The sequence below is a fragment of the Zea mays genome, chromosome 8, assembly GCF_902167145.1.
Source record: "Zea mays cultivar B73 chromosome 8, Zm-B73-REFERENCE-NAM-5.0, whole genome shotgun sequence".
In the NCBI taxonomy this organism is placed as follows: domain Eukaryota; kingdom Viridiplantae; phylum Streptophyta; class Magnoliopsida; order Poales; family Poaceae; genus Zea; species Zea mays.
This window is the reverse complement of record NC_050103.1, coordinates 179,080,194-179,104,284: the sequence shown is the minus strand read 5'-3', so window position 1 is coordinate 179,104,284 and position 24,091 is coordinate 179,080,194. Positions and strand designations below refer to the sequence as shown.

The window sequence follows — 24,091 nt, the reverse complement described above, 5'->3', positions numbered from 1 at the left end:
GAAGAATTCAGATGTAGCTTTCGTCAGTACCATGTGCCTGCAGGTCTGATGACAGTGAAGAAGGAGGAGTTCCTGGCCCTTAAGCAAGGGTCATCGTCTGTCAGTGAGTATCGGGACAGGTTTCTGCAGTTGTCTCGCTATGCTCCTGAAGATGTCAACACCGACGCCAAGCGACAGTACCGTTTCCTGAGAGGCTTGGTTGACCCTCTGCAGTATCAGCTGATGAACCACACCTTCCCGACATTCCAGCACCTGATTGACAGAGCAATCATGACAGAGAGAAAGCGCAAGGAGATGGAAGATCGTAAGCGCAAGATCAGTGGACCCCAGCCTGGAAGCAGCAGCCGTCCCCGTTTCTCAGGCAATCAACCTCAGCAGTTCAGGCAGAACCAGCGTCCACCTCAGCAGCATCAGCAGCGTCAGCAGTATCAGCAGTTCCAAAGGCAGTACCCTCAGCATCAGTACCAGAACCGTCAGAGCAATCAGTCAGGAGGTCAGTTTCAGAAGCAGAATCAGCAAGCACCTCGTCTTCCTGCCCCAGCAAATCAGCAGAACAGTCAGGCAGCACCAGCTCAGGTTGGAAACAGGGCATGTTTCCACTGTGGAGAGCAAGGCCATTGGGTGATGCAATGTCCGAAGAAGGCAGCCCAGCAGCAGTCAGGCCCCAATGCCCCAGCAAAGCAGAATGTGTCTCAGCCTGGAGCAGGCAATCGCTCTCAGCCGCGCTATAATCATGGAAGATTGAATCACTTGGAGGCTGAAGCAGTTCAGGAGACCCCCGACATGACAGTAGGTATGTTCCCAGTCGATTCCCATATTGCAGAAGTGTTATTTGATACTGGAGCAACACATTCTTTCATTACTGCATCATGGGTAGAAGCACATAATCTTCCAACTACTACCATGTTAACCCCCATTCAAATTGACTCAGCCGGTGGTAGAATTCGAGCTGATAGCATTTGTTTAAATGTAAGTGTGGAAATAAGGGGGATAGCGTTTCCCGCCAACCTTATAGTAATGGGTACTCAGGGAATAGATGTCATCCTAGGGATGAATTGGTTAGATAAGTATCAGGCAGTTATCAGTTGTGATAAAAGGACAATCAAGTTGGTGTCCCCACTAGGAGAGGAAATGGTGACTGAGTTAGTCTCGCCTGAGCCAAAGAAAGGAAGTTGTTATCAGATGGCTGTCGATAGCAGTGAAGCAGGCCCAATTGAGAGTATCAAGGTTGTGTCTGAATTCCCAGATGTGTTTCCAAAGGATTTACCGGGTATGCCACCAGAGCGGAAAGTTGAATTTGCCATAGAGCTTCTTCCCGGAACCGCCCCTATCTTTAAGAGAGCTTACAGAATATCTGGACCAGAGTTGGTTGAGCTTAAGAAGCAGATTGATGAGCTGTCAGAGAAAGGTTACATTCGGCCAAGCACCTCGCCTTGGGCCGCTCCTGTCTTGTTCGTAGAAAAGAAAGATGGTACTAAGAGGATGTGTATTGATTACCGAGCTTTGAATGAGGTCACGATCAAGAACAAGTATCCCTTGCCCGGAATAGAAGATCTGTTCGACCAGTTGAGAGGAGCCAGTGTGTTCTCCAAGATCGATCTGAGGTCAGGTTATCATCAGCTCAGGATCCGACCTTCGGACATTCCGAAGACGGCATTCATTACCAAGTATGGTTTATATGAGTTCACAGTGATGTCTTTTGGTTTGACCAATGCACCAGCGTTCTTCATGAACTTGATGAACAGTGTATTCATGGATTACCTTGATAAGTTTGTGGTGGTATTCATTGATGATATTCTGGTTTATTCTCAAAGCGAAGAAGAGCATGCAGATCATTTGAGGATGGTATTGCAGAGATTGCGAGAGCACCAGTTGTATGCAAAGTTGAGCAAGTGTGAGTTCTGGATCAGTGAAGTCCTGTTCTTGGGTCACATAATCAACAAAGAAGGATTGGCTGTGGATCCGAAGAAAGTGGCAGACATTTTGAACTGGAAAGCGCCAACAGATGCTAGAGGAATCAAGAGCTTCATTGGAATGGCCGGATATTATCGGCGATTCATTGAAGGGTTTTCGAAGATTGCGAAACCAATGACAGCGTTGCTAGGCAACAAGGTTGAGTTCAAGTGGACCCAGAAATGCCAAGAGGCCTTTGAAGCGCTGAAAGAGAAGTTGACAACAGCGCCTGTCCTAGTCTTGCCTGATGTGCACAAGCCCTTCTCGGTGTATTGTGATGCTTGTTACACAGGTTTGGGATGTGTGTTGATGCAAGAGGGAAGAGTTGTGGCTTACTCGTCCCGACAGTTGAAGGTTCATGAGAAGAACTACCCAATCCATGATCTAGAGTTGGCAGCAGTGGTTCACGCACTGAAGACATGGAGGCACTATCTGTATGGACAGAAATGCGATGTTTACACAGATCACAAGAGTCTGAAGTACATATTCACTCAGTCAGAATTGAACATGAGGCAACGAAGATGGTTAGAATTGATCAAAGACTATGAGTTGGAGATTCATTACCATCCAGGAAAAGCAAACGTAGTGGCAGATGCTTTGAGCAGAAAGAGTCAAGTCAATCTGATGGTCGCTCGTCCGATGCCTTATGAGTTGGCCAAAGAGTTTGACAGGTTGAGTCTCGGATTTCTGAACAATTCGCGAGGAGTCACAGTTGAATTGGAGCCTACCTTGGAGCGCGAAATCAAAGAAGCGCAGAAGAATGATGAGAAGATCAGTGAGATTCGGCGATTGATTCTAGATGGCAGAGGCCAAGATTTTCGAGAAGATGCAGAAGGTGTGGTATGGTTCAAAGACCGCTTGTGTGTTCCCAATGTCCAGTCTATTCGGGAGTTGATTCTTAAGGAAGCTCATGAGACAGCTTATTCGATTCACCCTGGCAGTGAGAAGATGTATCAGGATCTGAAGAAGAAATTCTGGTGGTACGGAATGAAAAGAGAAATCGCAGAGCATGTGGCTATGTGCGATAGTTGTCGAAGAATTAAGGCAGAACACCAGAGACCAGCTGGATTGTTGCAACCGTTGCAGATCCCTCAGTGGAAATGGGATGAAATTGGTATGGATTTCATAGTCGGATTGCCTCGCACTCGAGCCGGCTACGATTCCATTTGGGTAGTAGTGGACCGCTTGACCAAGTCAGCCCACTTCATACCTGTCAAGACCAACTACAACAGTGCAGTATTGGCAGAATTGTATATGTCTCGGATCGTTTGTCTTCATGGTGTGCCAAAGAAGATAGTGTCAGACAGAGGAACGCAGTTCACCTCTCATTTCTGGCAGCAGTTGCATGAAGCCTTGGGCACGCATCTGAATTTCAGTTCAGCTTATCACCCGCAGACAGATGGCCAGACCGAAAGAACCAATCAAATTCTCGAAGATATGTTAAGAGCCTGTGCGTTGCAAGATCAGTCCGGATGGGACAAGAGATTGCCTTATGCGGAGTTTTCCTATAACAACAGTTATCAGGCCAGTTTGAAGATGTCACCATTTCAAGCGCTGTATGGAAGGAGTTGCAGAACTCCGTTGCAATGGGATCAGCCTGGAGAAAAGCAAGTGTTTGGGCCAGATATTTTGCTTGAAGCCGAAGAGAACATCAAGATGGTCCGAGAGAATCTGAAGATAGCGCAATCGAGGCAGCGAAGCTATGCAGACACAAGAAGAAGAGAGCTGAGTTTCGAAGTCGGAGACTTTGTCTATCTGAAAGTGTCACCGATCAGAGGAGTCAGAAGATTCGGAGTCAAAGGCAAGCTGGCACCCCGCTACATTGGTCCGTATCAGATTCTTGCAAGACGTGGAGAAGTGGCCTATCAGCTCAGCCTGCCAGAGAATTTGTCTGCTGTGCATGATGTCTTTCATGTGTCTCAATTGAAGAAGTGTTTGCGTGTGCCAGAAGAGCAGTTGCCGGTGGAAGGTCTTGAGGTCCAGGAAGACTTGACCTATGTTGAGAAGCCAGCTCAGATCCTTGAGATTGCAGATAGAGTCACCCGAAGGAAGACCGTCAGAATGTGCAAAGTCAGATGGAGTCACCACTCTGAGGAAGAAGCAACCTGGGAGCGTGAAGATGATCTGATGGCTAAGTACCCTGAGCTCTTTGCTAGCCAACCCTGAATCTCGAGGGCGAGATTCTTTTAAGGGGGATAGGTTTGTAACGCCCCGAATTTTGCAGTTGAATTTTTTCTTTTCTTTACTCGCCAAAATTCGGGCGTTACCTTTCCCTTTTCTTTTTCCCCTCGCTAAACCTTGACCTTTTCCAAAGTCCTAGCGGGATTCGGTTTGGATTTCCCGTGTAAGAAAAACCCTAAATACCTTATGTTGTTTGATGCACCATGCCGAACCCTGCATTTCTTTTGATTGCTTTGAAAGCGCAATTGCATTCATGTAGAAAGATCGGATTTCGAAAATGTGGAGAAGATCTTTTCTTTCTTTTTTTTTTCTCCCTCTCTTTTTCTCTCCTCTTTTTCTCTCTCTCCCGCGCCGTGGGCCGACCCCGGCCGGCCCAAGCCCCTGCGCCCCCCCCCTCTTGGGCCCAAAGCAGGCCCAGCCGCCCCCACCCCCCCTCTTTTTCCCCAAATCCCCTCTCCCTCCCCCTCATTCTCTCCCTCTCTCCCTCCCCACCCAAGCCGCCGCCCCCACCCACCTCCCTGCCCTAGCCGCCGCCGCTGCCCCGACCCCGGCTGCGCGCCCTCGCCGTCGGCCACCCCCCCCTCGCCGGTGAGCCCCCTCCCCTCCCCCTTCTCCCTCCTCTCTCCTTCCCCCTCCCCTCCTTCTCCCCTTGGCCGCTGGCCCTTGGCCGCGCCCGGCCGCCCGACCGCGCCGCCCGGCCGCCCGGCCGCCCCCAGCCCCGCCCGCTCGGCCCCGGCTCAGCCGCCCCCGGCCCCAGCTCGGCCGCTCCCCCCCCCCCCCCGCGCTCGGCCGCCCCAGCTCGGCCGCCTGCCCCCGGGCCGGTTCAACCGCCCCTAGGGCCGGTTCAACCGCCCCCCCCCCTCTGTTTTTTTTTATTTTTTTTATTTTATTTTATTTACTTTCTGTGATCATAATTACCGTATTTTAAGTAGGCTAATCACTGTTCATGCTATGGGAAAATAGGAAGTTTAATTTAAAATTCCGTTATGTTATTGATTCACGTAGTTAATTGTTTACCCTGTGCAATGTTGATCAACTAAAAGTGATTAGGTTTCCATCAGTATATATAAATATATAACAGAATTATTTTGTTAAAAACCAATTGTGTCATTAGTGCATAAGATTTAACCCCCTGCGAGACCTTTCCCGTTTCTTTCTAACCATAACAAATGCGTTATCGAATGTCATACTTGATGCATACTCACTTTATTTGTTCCCGTGTATGGTGTACTGTTCTTTTGTATTAAATATGTGGATGGATGTATGTATGTTTGCGCTCGCATAGAGAACGATCCGGTCGAAGAGCCCGAGGAATTCGCAGGAGAAGCCCCTGAGCAGCAGTCGGTTGGTGGAGGCAAGTGTCCTTTGACCTATCTATGTCCTATTCATTCTTTAATTCACCTCCCGCATTACACCTTTATACCTAAGGATTGACTAGCTTTTGTTATCCATGTCCTTGTTTACCTATTTGGGTCGGATTATTACTACTTAGTCTGATGCTATTGCTCAACTCTAATCAATGAACATGATGTGATTATCTATGATACGCTGTTTTCCCGTTCTTCTTTATGATTATACTTGTGGTATTCAAGGGGGCTCGAGCGGTTTCTCGAGTGCCTCTCCGTAAGGACCTGTTCTATGGATGACCGCCCGGGAAAACAGTGCAACCATGAGGGTGGAATGGGGTGCCCTTAGCTGAATAATTAGAGGATCCGGGGTGTAGTTCACTTAGCCGTCGTGCCGTCAATGGGGCTCGGTGTATGCGGCTCGCTCTGCCAAGTTTGGGTTCGCCCCTTGGGGAGGAGTGCGGTGCATTTAGGAAACCTAACGGGTGGCTACAGCCCCGGGGAATCTTTGTAAAGGCTTCGTAGTGAATCCCTGGCCATTCACCTCGGGAGTGAATAAGGGTCTTGCAAGCCCGGGCTAGAGAGGGAATCACGGCTTGTGGGTAAAGTGCACAACCTCTGCAGAGTGTTATGAAACTGATATATCAGCCGTGCTCGCGGTTATGAGCGGCCAAGGGAGCTCCAGTGATTAGTGGTACTTGATCAGAGACATTGTGGTACAGGTGGTTATGAGATTGATGGTTCTGGTTATGATTATGGTGCTGGTAAGTGGTATTCTTTCCGTTTGGAAAGGGTACATCGGGTTAATAACTTGGGTTAATGCTAAAACTTGGCTTTCTACTAGTAAGTAATAACCTGACCAACTAAAAGCAACTGCTTGACTTATCCCCACATAAAGCTAGTCCACTACAGCCAAACAGGATACTTGCTGAGTATGTTGATGTGTACTCACCCTTGCTCTACACACCAAACCCCCCCCCAGGTTGTCAGCATTGCAACCACTGCTCAGGCGAAGATGAAGCTGTGGAAGGAGACTTCCAGGAGTTCCAAGATTACGACGAGTTCTAGGTGTGGGTTAGCGGCAACCCCCAGTCGGCTGCCTGTGAAGGCCGCGTTATCTACGTTTCTTTTCCGCACTTTGATTTATTGTAAGAACTATATGGACGTCTCAGACGTATGATGTAATCGACTATTTCCCTTATTAATACTATTTTGAGCACTGTGTGATGATGTCCATATTATGTAACTGCTGTGTACGTGAATAACTGATCCTGGCACGTACATGGTTCGCATTCGGTTTGCCTTCTAAAAACCGGGTGTTCACCTCATTAGATGAGAATGTTGATGGTCAAGATAAAATCACATTTGGAGACAACTCAAAAGGAAAAGTGCAAGGACTTGGCAAGGTGGCAATCTCAAATGACTTATCAATATCAAATGTTCTCTTAGTTGCACCTTTGAGCTTCAATTTATTATCAGTGGGACAACTCTATGATCTTGGACTTCAATGCTTATTCACTCCATCAGAGGTTATTGTAACAAAAATGGATGATGAATCAATGGTATTCAAGGGATTTAGATACAACAACCTCTACTTAGTGGATTTCACTTCAGAAGATGCAGACTTAAGAACTTGCCTCTTCACCAAAGCTTCTCTTGGATGGCTTTGGCATAGGAGGCTTGCACATGTTGGGATGAGCACACTCAAGAAGGTATTAAAGAAAGATATGGTTAGAGGATTAAAAGATGTGGTGTTTGAAAAAGACAAGCCATGCAGTGCATGTCAAGCTGGAAAGCAAGTTGCTAATACACATCCTACTAAAGCTTTCATGTCAACATCAAGGCCACTGGAACTACTTCATATGGATTTATTTGGACCTACAAATTATGTCAGTGCCGGTGGCAACCTCTACTGTCTAGTGATTGTTGATGACTTCTCAAGATACACTTGGGTGTTCTTTCTCCATGACAAATCTGAAGTTGCATCTATATTCAAGAAGTTTGCCAAGAAAGCACAAAATGAATTTGATTGCAAGATTAAGAAGATTAGAAGTGACAATGGCAAAGAATTTGACAACACCAACATTCATGAGTACTGTGATGAAATTGGGATCAAGCATGAAGTATCTGCCACATATACACCTCAACAAAATGGAGTTGTTGAAAGGAAAAATAGGACCTTGATCACCCTTGCAAGAACAATGATTGATGAGTATAACACACCGGAGAGGTTTTGGGCCGAAGCTGTCAACACTGCTTGTTATGCATCAAACAGGCTATTTCCTCACCGGTTACTTGCAAAGACTCCTTATGAACTGCTAAATGGAAAAAAGCCAGACGTCTCTTTCTTCCGGGTATTTGGGTGCAAATGCTACATCTACAAGAAACGCCATCACCTAGGGAAGTTTCAAAGACGTTGTGATATTGGTTTTCTTTTGGGTTATTCATTAAAGTCCAAAGCATATCGAGTATTCAACCATGCCACTGGCGTGGTAGAAGAAACATATGATGTGGAATTTGATGAGACTAATGGCTCCCAAGGAGCACTTGAAAATCTTGATGATGTAGGTGATGAGCCACTTAGGGAAGCAATGAAGAACATGCCTATTGGAGCTATCAAACCAAAAGAAGATGAAGAAGAGGTGCAAATCATTGACATGCCTTCTTCATCAAATGTATCACAAGATGATGAAAAAGATGAGAGGCATGCAAATGAAGATACATTTGTCTCTCATGAACAAGCAAGGGTACAAGCCGAAGATGTTGATGCTCCAGGATCTTCTTCCCAAGTGGTTGACAGGAGAAACTCATCACTTCTTCAAGCACATCCTCAAAACCAAATCATCGGGAGTCCTTCACAAGGGTTTATTACTCGTTCACATAGACATGCTAATTTTATTGAACATCACTCTTTTGTTTCTTGTGTTGAGCCTACTTGTATAGATGAGGCGCTACAGGATCCGGACTGGGTGAATGCCATGCATGAAGAACTTAACAACTTCACCCGTAACGAAGTTTGGACCCTGGAGAAGCCCCCACAAGATGCAAGAATCATTGGAACAAAGTGGGTGTTCAGAAACAAATAAGATGATCAAGGTGTGATTGTAAGAAACAAGGCAAGACTTGTCGCAAAGGGATTCTCTCAAGTTGAAGGCTTAGATTTTGGAGAGACCTTTGCACCGGTTGCTCGACTGGAAGCCATCCGTATCCTACTTGCATATGCATCATGCTATGATATAAAACTTTATCAAATGGATGTAAAAAGTGCATTTTTAAATGGCTTCATAAATGAACTTGTATATGTTGAGCAACCGCCTGGATTTGAAGACCCTAGATATCCTAACCATGCTTACAGGTTGTCCAAGGCGCTTTATGGGCTAAAGCAAGCTCCAAGGGCTTGGTATGAGCGTCTTCGCGACTTCCTCATCGAAAAGGGCTTCAAGATTGGGACCATCGACTCAACTCTCTTCACAAAGAAACATAACGGTGATATTTTCATTTGTCAAGTATATGTTGATGATATAATCTTTGGCTCGACAAATGACTGTCATTGCAAGGAATTTGGTGAGTTGATGTCGAAGGAGTTCGAGATGTCAATGATTGGTGAGCTAACATACTTCCTCGGCTTTCAAGTCAAGCAAATGAAAGATGACAACTTTCTCTCACAAGAGAAGTATACCAAAGACTTGTTGAAAAGGTTCAACATGGAGAAGTGCAAACCAATTAAGACCCCCATGCCTACAAATGGACATCTCGACTTAGATGAGGGAGGTAACCCGGTTAATCAAACTCTCTACCGTTCTATGATTGGTAGTTTATTATACCTTACCGCATCTAGGCCCGATATTATGTTTAGTGTCTGCATGTGTGTTAGATTTCAATATAATCCTAAGAAAGCTCATCTTCGCGCTGTTAAGAGAATTCTTAGGTATCTCAAGCACACCACAAGCGTTGGTCTGTGGTATCCCAAAGGAGCTACTTTTGATTTAATTGGCTATTCCGATTCGGATTATGCCGGTTGCAAAATTGATAGGAAAAGTACTTCTAGGGGATGCCATCTGCTTGGTAGATCACTAGTTTCATGGACATCCAAAAAGCAAAATAGTGTTGCCTTGTCAACTGCCGAAGCGGAATACATTGCCGCAGGTGCTTGTTGCACACAGATTTTATATATGAAACAAACTCTTCTAGACTATGGCGTAGTTCTAGAAAAAGTACCTTTGTTGTGTGATAATGAGAGTGCTGTTAAAATTGCCAATAATCCTGTACAACACTCTCGCACCAAGCACATTGATATCCGTCATCACTTCCTTAGAGATCATGTTGCTAAAGGAGATATCATTTTAGAAGGAGTGAGGTCGGAAGATCAATTAGCGGATATTTTCACTAAGCCACTAGATAAGACCCGCTTTTGCATGTTGAGGAATGAACTAAATATTCTTGATCTCAGAAATTTTATGTGAAATGTCAAATGGTGTTGTCAAGCTTGCATTGCATATTTAAATTCCTTGTATTGCATCTAGGACTTGTCTAACCTAGTTGAGATAACCGCCAATAAAGCGAGTGAAAAAGCTTAACTCGGGTCAAACCTGTCAAGTCTTAGTTTTTAAGCTTTTAGCACTAAAATTCTTACTTCTCATGCAATTATTGGTTCTTGAAATATGCATGAGGTACTGCACTTAGGGGGAGTATTCAAAACTCAAATCACTCTTGAAAACCCCTAGTGCAAGCCAAAATGCAAATTTCACCATTTGCCTATTTTCTCTAAAAATTATCTAGCCTATGGCAAAATATTTTGAAAAGTATATGAGGGTGCCAATACCTGTCCCAACAAGTGTTATTTTGTGTGATTAAAAGTTGGGATTTGGTTTGGTTAGGAGTTAGATAGAAAAATTCAAAATTTTCCAAACTCTCCTCTGTCTGGGCTCACCGGACAGTCCGGTGTGCACCGGACACTGCACTGTGCAATGTCCGGTGCACCGGCAGCCGCGCGCAAAAATCCTTTTTCCTGTGCGCTGTCCGGTGGTTCACCGGACAGCTACTGTGCGCTGTCCGGTGTGCACCGGACAGGCACTATAGACTGTCCGGTGTGCCCATCTCGCGTTTTAAAAAAAGGCCTCCAGCCCGACCGAGCCAGAGGCTCTGTCTCACTTCTCTGCCAACGCCCGCGCTCTCTGTCTCTGGCGTTTCTCCTCTCCCGCCGGCGAACTTCCTCCTCCGGCGGCCACCATCCCCGCTGGGCTCCGGCGACCTCGCCCTTGCTCTTCCCCCTCGGTGAGCAGCCCCTCTCCTCTCCTGTTCTCTGTCTGAAGGGCAGTGAAGCCTCTCTCTCTCTCCCTTTTTGTGCAAAATTCAAATCTTTGTGAAATCTTGCAAATCCAATTGGTGGAATGCATTGCATTATCCCTATCATGTATCCCTGCAAACTTTTAGCTCCTTCGGGAGGGCATTCCCACCTCAAATGGCCATTTCCCTAAAACCCTAATTCCTCGCCCTTCACGTGCTCGGTGAAATGCCCAAACCAGCCAAACTTGCTCCAATTGAACCCAAATTTTTCAGGCACCCTCACAACACTTCCAGCAACATCCTTGCCAAATTTCACGCCAATCCGAGATCCCAGGCTTAAATTTCACCAAAATTCCCGTTTTGAGCGATCGTTTCCGAGCCAAGTGCCCAAATCCCTATTTCTTCACCTAAATTCAAACCAAGCACACACTTCACTCATATTGACCTATATAAACCTATTCGTGAAGTCTCGTCTCAATCCCATATCATTTCGTGCCTCATTTCGAATTTCAAACCTCCTATGTCACTATTTGTCTGTCAAACGTCGTTTTCACGTCTTTTGACTTATTGATCGTCCTGTCTCGTGCCATATCTCTATGTGTATGTATTTATTCACATTTCATATGCTTATGACTATGTGACTAATACGTGCTCACCTCTTCTGTCATTTCAGTGACCTTGTGTGACCGTGTGCCGTCTCCCGTCCTGCCTGGATCGTCACCTCTCGTGTGAGCTTTCCAGGTAGACATCTCACTCTTTGCTAAATCTATCGGTCACTTTTGCTCTGTGCTTAGTCTCTCTATCTCATTTGCAGACATTAGTTCAGGATGCCGCGCACGAAGAATGCGTCGGCGTCAGGGGGTGGCGATGATGAGGACCCTCGTCGCCCCTTCAGGCAGGTGAAGGGCAAGACTGTGTATTTGGAGCAGCAAGAAGGCCGCAAGAAGCGGCGTACGGACAGAGAGGCCCGTGCAGCGGCAGCAGCTGCAGCAGCCGCTGCGCAGGCAGCACTTGGAGATCAGCCACATGTTCCATCTGATCAGATTGCATTCCGTGCTCGTCGTCTCACCTCCCGGCCTCGCTCCTTCACTCACACCTCCGCTTCCACTCCGCCACCCACCCTGCCTGCTCCTGTCACTCCTATTGCTCCATCCACCTCCACAGCCATACCCACTACCAGCACTACGCCAGCTTCCACTGCTTCCCCTGCTCCCGCTCCCGCTTCTGCTCCTCCTGTCCCTCCACCTCGTTTCCGGGAGCGTGATGAGACTGAGGTCCGTCCTCTGGTTTCGGATCCTCGTCTGTTTGATCTTCAGCGTGCTACTGCAGCACGGGTACGTCGGTTCAGGTACGTACCCATGGAGACCTGGCTACCAGCTCAGAGAGACCCAGCAGCAGGTGTTCTTTTCAGCACACGGATTCAGGAGTCATTCTTCAGGGCTCAGTTGTCTGCTCAGATAGCGCTGCGAGTGCACCGCCTATTGGATCTTCCAGCTTTTTTGCTAGCAGCCGGTGCTGAGTCTGAGGCGCATCTCACCTATCTGCCTGGCCTCCTGACCCTTCTGACTATCAGCGGCAGATATGTTGAGGAGTGGGTCCGCGTCTTCTACGCCTCTGTTTGGATTGACCCGGATCATCATTGGATGAGGTTCCGCTTTGAGCGCGAGGATGTCACGATCACTGCCAGTCAGATCCGACAGCTATTTGGATTCCCTGAGTCGTTGACTCGCCTTCACAGTCTCTGCTACGGCACTTCAGATCCTCCACGTCGCCCTCACGGCGGTGTTGCTCCAGGGACAGCTCACGTCGCGGCTCTGTTCCGCCCGCCTTTCACAGATGGGTCGCGACGTTCACCAGCAGACTTTACTACAGCAGCGAAGTACTTATATGAGCTCGTCAGACGGACACTCCTGCCGAGGATGGGATACAGGGAGGCTACCACTCATATTCAGCTTTGGCTCCTTGGTGCCCTGGTATCCCACTCTGAGTTTGATGTTGTGGACTTCATGATCTGTGAGATCGAGGACACTGTTCTGGATGGGATTCGTGCTCGTCGGCAGTTACCTTATGCTCACTACTTATGCCACATCTTTGCGCAGCTGATTCAGCCACCTCGATTTCAGAGCACCCTTGAGGCCTCACGCCTTGTGTTTGGATCTTACCGCCCTGCTCCTGAGATTCCTGTGCCTGCTTCTGCTTCTGTGTTTGACTCTCAGGCCGAGGATGCAGCTCTTCGACAGCTTGACACTCAGGGTACAGCAGCTGATGATGATGATGATGATGATTTTGGAGTTCCTCCTCCGCCTCCGCCTCCTATGCCTCCACGCTCACATGATCATGAGGCTGGGAGTTCTAGTGCTGCCCCTCCTCATCCTCAGGCTATGGACCCTGCCCTTGCTTCGATTCTTCAGACTCTCACCCAGCAGCAGACTCTCACCCAGCAGCAGGCTCTCCTGGCAGCCGAGCAGGCCCGTTTATCCGACAGGATGCTCTCGATGTTTCAGAGCATGCAGGACAGGCAGGATGCACTTCAGCAGCAGCTTATTCAGGATAGGGCAGAGAATAGGGCATTCATGGCTCTCATGCTTCAGCATTCTGGTATCTCAGCTCTTCCGGTTCAGTCTGCTCCGCCTCCTCCGCTTCACGCTCCAGTGGTGCCATCGATTTTGTCTGGACCCCCTGTTGGTATCTCTCCGCTCCGGCCGGTCACTTTGGCGTTCACCTCTCCGGTTCTCAGCTCTGTCTGTCCGCAGCCGCCAGTGCCACCAGCATCTGCTGTTACCACTACCGCTGTGGCAGTATCTGTGACCGCTTCTGTTCCGGTAGCTCCTGCAGCGCGGCCTCCGTCCGAGTCAGTACCAGCTCCAGCTTCTACCGCAGATCCTGGATCCGAGACTGACTCTGACCCTCCGTCGGCGTTCGCTCTGCTACCTCGACCTCGACCGGATGCGCCCCCGCCGCCTCCTCCTGCTTCAGGCGTTTAGGTTTAGGTCCCTTTTGGTGTTTGACGCCAAAGGGGGAGAGATATGAGTTGTGAGAGCTAGGGGGAGTTAGAGAGTTAGTAGAGAGTCAGAGTCATTTTGGTGTAATATATGTGCTTGCTACTCTCTGTACTAGCTTGATGTTTTTGGCTCACAAACTCGTCATATACTCTCGTTGCGTATGATTGACTGTGTGTACTATGTTTTCACCTTATATTATATCACCAGTCTTCTAGCTCTTGTTTCATTAATTTAACTTCACTTTTACATGAACAAGAATCTTATGATGTGTATGCGCTCACTCTTATTATTATGGTACACATTCTTTCTGTCAAAGATTACTGAGTATAACTAACCATTCTTTCTATTGACAGAATCTTTAAAACAAACTACTCTCACAAAACTTGTAGGGTTGTCATCAATCACCAAAAAGGGGGAGATTGAAAGCATCTAGGCCCCTGGTTGGTTTTAGTGATTAATGACAACGTAATATTATATGTGACTAACGTGTGTTTTGCAGAGACAAATGGTAAGTTAGGTCGCATGACAGGTAGAAGTACTACAACGGTGAAAACGATCCCGGAGATAAGAACTCGAAGCGACGGCTAAAACGACGGAACAAAAGGTGAAGGTCTACGGAGTCCGAGTGTCAAGGAGATGTGGACAATCGCGATTTAGTTAGGTCTTTTATTCTCTTTTAGCCGTACTATAAAGAGGGGTTGTCAATGAGTAGTTTGACCAAGAGAGTTCTAGTGTAGTGTTGGTGCACAATCACACTCATATACAGTGCTAGGTGTCACTCTAGAACTCACACACAAGTTAGAGCGAAAACCGATTTGAAAATCAGCTGAAAAACAAGAGGTAGGGTTTCTGGCTTTGGGGCACCGGACTGTCCGGTGTGCACCGGACTGTCCGGTGCACCCTCTGCCAGGTGGGGCCAGGCTGGTCCACGGCAGAGAATCTCCCCTCCACAGAAACCCGAGAGCGCAGCCTTCGGAGATGAATTTTAGTGGCACACCGGACACCGCACCGGACTGTCCGGTGTGCACCGGACGGTGGACTGTTCACTGTCCGGTGCGCCATGAGTCCAACGGCTCCCTGTCAGAACTAGCCGTTGGAAACGACCGTTGGCGCACCGGTGGCGCACTGTTGGCGCACCGGTGGCGCACCGGACTGTCCGGTGCGCCATCGCGCAGTAAAGTGCCTGTAACGGCTAGTTGGTGGGTGAGGGCTATTTATACCCCCTCCACCCACCATATTCAATGTCTTGCACTCCACATTTATTCCAGCATATTGGTAGAGCATTGCAAGCACCAAAAGCCTAGTGAGGAGATTAGAGAATCATAATCCGCGCTTGTTCCTCATTAGCGCTAGTGAGAGCCACCTAGAGCACACACCACTTGCATTAGGCTTCTCTTGGTCAAGCGAAAGTCTACGGCTTGTTACTCTTGGTGATCGGCATCACCTAGACGGCTTGGTGGCGTTGGGAGCTCGGTGATCACCGTGAAGATCTTGTTGGTGACCCGACTCAAGTTTGTAAGCGGTCTCGAGGGATCCACCGCGCCGGAGTGGCAAAGGATCATCTCATAGTGAGCACTTGGTTCTTGCGAGGACCAAGGGGGAGCGATACCCTTGCGCGGGTGCTCCAACGAGGACTAGTGGAGAGTGCCGACTCTTCGATACCTCGGGAAAAATTGGAGGAGTCTTCTAAACTTTGTTTTACATTCCGCACTTAATTCAAGCACTTTGCATTGTGTATTTGTTTAGCAAGTATTTGAAGTATTATCTTAGCTTTGTTACATTTCTAGTATTATATTCTTAGTGCTAGTTGTTGGGGTGAAGTTGGGCTCTTGTTTAGCTCTTGCTTAGGTTTTAATTAGTGTTGATTTTTAGAAAAGCCCAATTCACCCCCCCCTCTTGGGCATCGTGATCCTTTCAGCCGTGAAGCACGTCAACGAAATAAGTCCGAGTCATCTAGAGGTGATGCAAATTTAAATTTTGTAATTGTTATACCTACATGTCCCTACAAATAAAAGTTGACATGTATCTTTTCTATATGGGTAATTAAATGAAGAAGACATTAATACGAATCAGACACGTGAGACGGTTAACGTTGAAATAAGTCGAGATGTGCATCTTGGTTCAGGTAATAAAACATTTTACCATAAATTTCAGTAGATCATGTTGCTGGTTAGTATGAATTAATCCTATATATTTTTTATTTCATCATGGTTCGCAGTTAACTGTAGCACCATTGATCTCACAAAATTTTGCCTTTTGTACCACCGTTCATTTGGCTAATGCTAGGATGATTATGGTAGGTCCTATTAAAAACACTCCATCGCCTGGTAATTCTATCGAACGAAAGAGGCAAAGGGATAGAGAAAGGCGTGCAACAATGTCGGTTGAACAAAGGAATGAGTACAATAACAAGCGTCGTCAAATGCGTCAACGAAATAAGGGACAAAATGTGATGCCCAATGTTTCAGGAGGTGATGAAACCCGTCAAATTTAAATTAATATGTATGTTCATAGACCTACTATTGTAAAGTAATTGTATTCATATTTTGTAGATGGCGACAAAAAAGTAAACGTGGATCCAGATGATGATAGCGACTGGCTGCATCGGAACGAGACATTCCAGTCAAACGACTATGTCGCAACGACGGACCTTCTGCCACCAGGTACATGACTGTTCACTTTACTAAAAATAGGCAAAACAACAGATTTCGTGCAATTGAACCTATACATGCCATATTCTAGGCAGTGTGCATGAATCTGTTGGTGTCATTGGGGAACCAGGTATCAGCTTGAGGGAGTATAGGCTTCAACGCCTTAGGTTGTATAATCAGACACCAAAGCGGAAAGAGGCAAAGATAGAGTACATGAGAAAACGTAGAGTGGTACAGGCTGACACTTTGAATGTTGCGTCCATCGCCATGGAGGACCCAACATATATCCCTGAGGTTGTGCACCCTGCAACGGAACCTTCAACAGTTACCGCCTGCGACTGGGTTATCCCTGAATTCGTTAGGACACCTTTCCTACCAGCTCAAACACAGACCGAGGATGTCGGTTCATTCGATATGTCTACTGAAGCAATAAGACGTAAACATCATGTGCTGCGTGGGGAAAGACAAGCTATCTTAGCCCGTCGAAACCAGCAATTTCAAGCATCCATTGCAAGAAACGTGACTACTTTGAATGGGGATACTATCGGTGATGCCAACAACAATGGTAATTACTATCCAATCTTAAATGGATCTTGCACGACGACGATAGCATATAGTCAGACTAATCGTGTGTTTCCATCAGCACAATGTAGCGTTCCATGCCAAGTCACTACATTGCCAACAAATGGAAGTGAAGGCATAACCGAACAAGAAAGTGAGGTGGAGCATACACAAGAGAAGCCAAGGGTCATTTCAAATTGTAATTGTAAAAAATCTTTATTTAGATTACACATTTTCCCAACCCAGAATGTCTTTGTCTTTTACGTGGCTCGTATTTTCACGATCCAGATGATGATGATGATGAGGCTGTTATATTCGGAGAAGATGACGATGACGACGAGGGATACATATTCGCTGGCCAATGTACTTATGTCAATTTTTATTATGATTATGATACCAAGGCTTGTATAAATACACATGTCTTAGTCGTTGTTTTCCAAACACTATTAGATGAGGAGACTGACGAGGACATCAAAATCGATGGTACTCAAGGTGAATCTACTGGCATTGATGTGCCTGACCCATACGACAAGGTATACAGTAACCTCCCTGAAGAAACACATATGCTGAAGCCTGTTCCTGATTGCGGTTATTGCACTGCAAAGAAGTTTGAGTACGAGCCACCTGGGTTTTGCTGTCGTGGTGGGAAGGTTGAGCTAGCACCACTCGATACCCCTCCCCAGCTCAGGAGGTTGTGGGATAGTGCAGACTCTGATGCTAAGCACTTTCGTGATAACATTAGATTTTTTAATGGCCATTTCTCTTTCACTTCCCTGTATTGTTGCCTCGATAGTATGACAACTAATGTGCGAGATTCTGGTATATACACGTTCCGAGCACAAGGCGTGATGTACCACAATATCAAGTCATTCGGTAAGGAAGGTGGGTCGGAGCATAAACATCTAGAGCTTTACTTTTACGATGATGATCCCAGTCTCGAGCATCGGTACCGTAAGTGTCGTAAAGAGCAGCTTCAGAAAGACAAAGAGGTTATTAAACAGATAGTTGGCATACTCCATGGAAACCCGTACTCCGAGCACCTTAGGAGCATGGGCCATGTTGAGAACCTTGATGACTATCATATCGCATTGAACCTTGACCAGACTTTAAACCAGAAGACATATAACACACCTCTCACTTCGGAGGTGGCCGCTGTATGGATCGAGGGGAGCGAACGGCGAGGCCAGTTCAGCAAGAGTGTTATGCTACATGGGAAGGATAGGTCAAGCCACGGCATCCGCTCATACCATGGTTGCTACGATGCACTATCGTATCCACTGTTCTTCCCTAGAGGTGAACTTGGATGGCATGCAAATATCCCAAAGGTTGGTGTATCCATGGATGAAGTGGATGCATACCGTGCGTCACATAGGGCAAATAATTCAAATGATGAAGATGCAGGTTAGTTGTTTCTTTGTACTTTGGGATTTTTGCACATTATTAACTATTCTTTCAACATCACTCACTTTTCAATCCTTGTGTATGCAGAATCTCCTACCCATTTATGTGTGTCCGTACGTGACTACTACTGCTACAAATTCCAGATTCGTCCCAGGGTATTCAATCCAATACTTCATGGAAAGCGGCTTTTCCAGCAGTTCGCTGTCGACACGTACATCAAGATTGAGAGCTCTCGTTTAGATTTCATACGTAAGAATCAGGATCGTTTAAGGGCAGACCTATACCAGGGCTTGGTGGATAGCATGTTAGACAGAGATATCAGAGCAGAAAAGGTTGGGAAGCGAACTGTGTTGTCTACGTCGTTTATTGGCGGTCCTCGTGACATGAAACGTCGGTATATGGATGCTATGGCTCTGGTGCGGAAGTTTGGTAAACCGGACATCTTTCTTACCATGACATGTAAGCCCAACTGGGATGAGATAAGGAGGGAGCTTCTCCCTGGGCAAACACCGCAAGATCGTCCTGATCTTGTAGTGCGTGTCTTTCATGCGAAGCTACAGGAGTTAAAGCATAGGCTGACTAAACAGGATATTCTTGGTAAGGTTCGGGCCTACGTCTACGTCGTGGAGTTTCAAAAGCGGGGTTTGCCACATGCCCATTTTCTACTCATCATGCAGAGGAAGTACAAGCTAACGAGCCCTGAGCAGTATGACCTTTTGATCTCTGCAGAGATCCCACACAACAAGTACCCTGAACTACGAAAGATGGTTATCAAGCATATGATGCATGGCCCATGTGGGTCGCTAAACCCTAACTGCCCATGCACTAAGGGCCATGCATCGTGTAAGAATCATTACCCCCGGCCTTTTAGTGACACAACCTTGCAAGGGAAGGACTCATACCCGATTTACAGACGTCGTGATGATGGGCGTAAGGAAAAGGTTCGAGGGTGCGAATTGGACAATAGATGGGTTGTCCCTTACAACCCTTACCTCCTTCGTCTCTTCAATTGCCACATCAATGTTGAGGCGTGCGGGAGCATCAAGGCTGTTAAATACCTGTTCCAGTACATATACAAAGGCCATGATCGTGCGTCTGTTGTTATGAGAGATACGAGCAAGGCAGATGATGATGTAGATGAGATCAAGCAGTACAGAGATGCAAGGTGGGTGACTCCTCCAGAAGCGTTATGGAGGATATACGGCTTTGAGCTTAGTCAGAACTCTCCACCTGTGATGCAACTGCAACTCCATCTTCCAAACATGCACATGGTAGCGTTTCACGAACGACAAATGGTCGAGCGAGTCGTCAACCGTCCAGGTGCTGATAGGTCAATGCTCACGGCATATTTTGAAGCGAATAGGCTACATGAGGGGGCTCGTGGCATCTTGTATCGTGACTTCCCTGAGTGGTACACTTGGCAGAGTGGTAAGGGCAAAGTATGGCAACGGAGGAAGCGTGATACAGGTGGACAAGTCGGTAGAATAGTCTCTGCTCATCCCGCTGAGGGGGAGCGATACTATCTCCGTGTTCTCCTAAACCATGTGACTTGCGCCACCTCCTATGTGGATCTAAGGACAGTAGATGGTGTCACGCTACCAACTTTTCGTGAGGCAGCAGAGAGAAGGGGACTGCTTGAGTCAGACAACACACTGGATGAGTGTCTCACTGAACGTGCTCTTTTCCAGATGCCATCGACGTTGCGACGACTTTTTGCCACAATATTGGTGTACTGTGAGCCAAGTGACGTGGCGGTACTCTGGCAGAAACACCTAGATGCTATGTCAGAGGACTATCAACACAGGAGTCAGAGTAAAACTCATGTTGAGCAGATGGTATTGATTGACATTAGGAACATGCTACAATCAATGGGAAAGGACATAAAGACATTCCCTCTTCCTCCTATCATCGACACATATGACGATGCTATTGGTACTGCTAGGGAGGTTTACGAGGAGGAAAGTATCGAACCGGCAGTGGGAGATGTGGCTCTCAAAGACTCTCTTAACGAGGAACAGAGGGCTGCCTATGATAAGATTCTATCTGCCGTTGACACTGATCAGCACGGATTGTTCTTTGTGGATGAACCTGGTGGCACCAGGAAGACTTATCTATATAGAGTGCTGCTCGCGACGCTACGCAGCCAGGGCAAAATTGCAGTGGCAACAGCTACATCTGGCATTGCGGCTTCCATAATGCCTGGAGGAAGAACCGCCCATTCACGCTTCAAGATACCCCTCACTATTGACGATGGCGGTGTATGTAGCTTCACGAAGCAGAGTGGAACCGCAGAGTTGCTACGGAAAGCATCTCTCATTATCTGGGACGAGGCTTCTATGACCAAGAGACAAGCCGTGGAGGCACTGGACAATAGCATGCGCGATATAATGGGTCGGCCCGAACTACCATTCGGTGGTAAAACCATTGTCTTCGGTGGGGATTTTAGACAAGTCTTGCCTGTTGTTCGTAAAGGGTCAAGGGCTCAAGTGGTTGCTTCTTCGCTACGGATGTCTTACCTATGGGAGTCCATGTCCCACTTAAAGCTTGTTAGCAATATGAGGGCAAAAAACGACCCTTGGTTTGCGGAGTATTTGCTGCGCGTAGGCGGTGGAACCGAGGACACAAATAGTGACAACGACATCTGTCTTCCTGACGAGGTATGTGTGCCTTATAGTGGGAGTGACAACGATCTTGACAAGCTAATAGAATTCGTTTTCCCAAATCTCAACGAAAATATGTCTAATTCGACCTATATCACTTCAAGGGCAATACTGTCAACGCGGAACGACTGGGTGGATATGATAAATGCAAAGATGATCGATCGTTTTCAAGGGGAGCATATGGTGTACCATAGTTTCGATAGCGCCATGGATGATCCCCATAACTACTACCCTCCAGAGTTCCTAAACACACTGATGCCTAATGGGCTGCCACCACATGTTTTGAAGCTCAGGATTGGATGCCCCGTTATATTGCTTCGGAATATAGACCCTGCGAATGGACTTTGCAATGGCACCAGGCTGGTCGTTCGTGGTTTCCAAAGAAATAGCATTGACGCGGAAATTGTACTGGGTCAGCACGCTGGAAAACGGATTTTCCTGCCGCGTATACCTCTGTGTCCCTCCGATGAAGAAATGTTCCCTTTCCAGTTCAAAAGAAAGCAGTTTCCTGTATGGCTTAGCTTTGCAATGACGGTTAACAAAGCACAGGGTCAGACTATTCCCAATGTTGGCGTGTACTTGCCCGAACCAGTGTTCTCTCATGGCCAACTATATGTTGCTCTATCTAGAGCGACAGCCCGATTGAACATAAAGATCCTTGCCATCCCAACCTTCGATGGGAAGAAGAGGTCGAGGAAGGGTGTAAGAAAGAACCCTACAGTAGATTGTGGGACATGCACCGAGAACATCGTATACAAGGAGGTCCTAACAAACTAGACCCAGGGTAAGTTTGTCAAAACTGAATTGTTTGTTAACCACGTAAAATCTCATGGAGTAAATTTCTGTAAGCATGATCATTCATTGTTTGGTACTTGGATGATTGGGTCCTAACGCTTTTCATATTTGTTGATTGTTGCTTCAGCTTGTACCGGAAGGTTATGTGTTTGTGCTGGGAGATAACAGCAACAATATCTTCAAGTACCAATAATCTGAAAAGATGGTTCCCTACTGGTTCTGCATATAGGAAGGTATTTATCTTTATCAGTTGTATTCTGGAATATGCCATCTGAATTAATTATCTGCAATTTATCTTTATCAGTTGTATTCTGGATGACGTGTGATGTTTTGACACATCAAAAACTTGACTGGCATTATTTTTCAGCTGTGACATACCATGTATTTGTATCTGAAGAACTGTTTGACATATATTTGGTTCCTTATTCTATGATCTGCTGCAATTGGTATATTGCTCTTTTCTTAAAAAATCTCTAATCTAATGTGCAGATACCTCATGTGACTTTAATTCAGTGTTTCCCTATCAGTTATCTAAGCATATCAGAAGATTGGTACGAATGAACTGTTATTCATAATCAATTAACTAATAAATGAAGTGTTCTTCATAGTTCATATCATTGTCCTTGATAGTGTTTTTTGCAAGTTGAGTGCACTGCATGAGAATCATCAACATGTTCTTAGCTTTTTTGACCTTTTATATCGCCCGACACTTCAATGGTAGACCACTATAGTAGTCTTCTTATCTTATTTAAGCATCCATAAAGCAGGACCTAGCTAGGTACATATATTTATAGTGCTCAGTTTTATGGGAGATCTGAAAACTTTTGTAGCCATCAACTTGTTGTCCAGAAACCATGTAATAAGGGGATTAGGGGAACCCTGTGAATAGCTATGAGATAACAGCAAATCTTCCTGCTTTGTGTGTCCACCTTTGCTTCCATCTCAGCTGGTTTGGTTCAGAAGATTCTTCTTCTACTGGTGATCTTTTTATCATCTATGTGTTCTTGTCTAAAATTATCACTTCTTCACTGCCTTGTGCCCTTGTCTGAAACTATCCCTTTTGTATGTCAAGGTGACTTTGTTTGGTTATGAGGAAAGAACATTCATTTCCTTCCTTATGATCTGGTGAGCGTTGCTGCGATGTTAGGACACTGCAGTCATAGTAGCAGAGAATTCTATCACTCGAGTGTTGGCAGATGGGGAAAGATATATATCTATCGATCGTTTTGTAAATATGTTGCTGTAGAAAAGAGTGTTAAATTTATTTATATATTTATTTTTTTGAAATGTCATCAGCCTTATCCTTTATAAGCAGCAGTAAGATCTATTTATTGTTCCTTATTTATCTTTTGGTCGTTTTGCTTACATATAGCAGTAATTTGGCTATCTTATAAGCAGCAGTAAGCTTATAATCATCGCCTTTTGGTTCAGACATGCTTTTGGTTTATTCGGTTTTTCATATTGAGCTGCACAAGTGCAGCACAAGATATGGCCGCATATTTACATTACAAAGGTGCAGCTTTGCTAACAGTAAGTTATCCACTAATAGTCAAATCTGCTCTGTGCATTACAAAGCCTTGTTTCACTAATAGTCTGACAAAAGTCGTTGTTCCTGCCAGGGATCTGCACGAACCAGAAACCATCAGGAATAAGCATCGCTGTCTGAGAAATATGGCACAGGCTTCAGACTGAATGTTTGGCATAGCCTGTGATACAGCCTACAGCTTCAGCACGAGACCAAGGGGACTGTGATCACTAGCAGAGGTGTCCGGAATAATATATGAATCATGCACTTTTTCTGCGATTGATTCGGACACAAGAAAGTAATCCAGGCGCCAACCTTCAATCCAATGAATAAATCAAAACAAGTGAAACGGTGAGAGTGATCTTGACTTATGCTGGAATAACAAATGGGTATACCAATTTTGATCAGTGCTTGTGCATGATGGATGTAACTCAGAAACCTTGCTAAATTACAGAAGTTTCCATGTATTGTGGCACAAATTGCTAAAATCGTAGGTATGTTTGTAAGGGGCACATAATCTCAAGGATGTGTTTGAAACAGCACATAAGGTCATAAACACACAATACCAGGTGGAAAAGCCCATATCAATATATCATCCAGTTCCAGTATATACCTTTGTTTGTCTTCCGGGCATTATGTCTGTACCCCCAGTAACTGTAGGCAACAACATTAGGATGCATTATATATTTACTCTTTAGAAATTATTTGTGTGATTTTATTTCAATCTATT

The 24,091-nt window shown here is 46.1% G+C and overlaps 1 long non-coding RNA gene across 2 annotated transcripts; it reads left to right on the top strand.

Annotated features, from left to right (window-relative positions):
• The first annotated feature begins 15,817 nt into the window (after nucleotides 1-15,817).
• LOC103636611 (uncharacterized) lies at nucleotides 15,818-22,259 on the top strand. 2 transcript variants are annotated; one of them, XR_002264335.1, is made up of 5 exons: nucleotides 15,818-15,893; nucleotides 16,069-16,217; nucleotides 16,321-16,431; nucleotides 21,964-22,069; nucleotides 22,204-22,259. It is a non-coding gene; the product is annotated as an uncharacterized lncRNA (long non-coding RNA). The 2 variants fall into 2 exon arrangements; XR_002264336.1 differs by lacking the exons at nucleotides 21,964-22,069; nucleotides 22,204-22,259 and adding an exon at nucleotides 16,511-16,599.
• The last annotated feature ends 1,832 nt before the right edge of the window (nucleotides 22,260-24,091 follow it).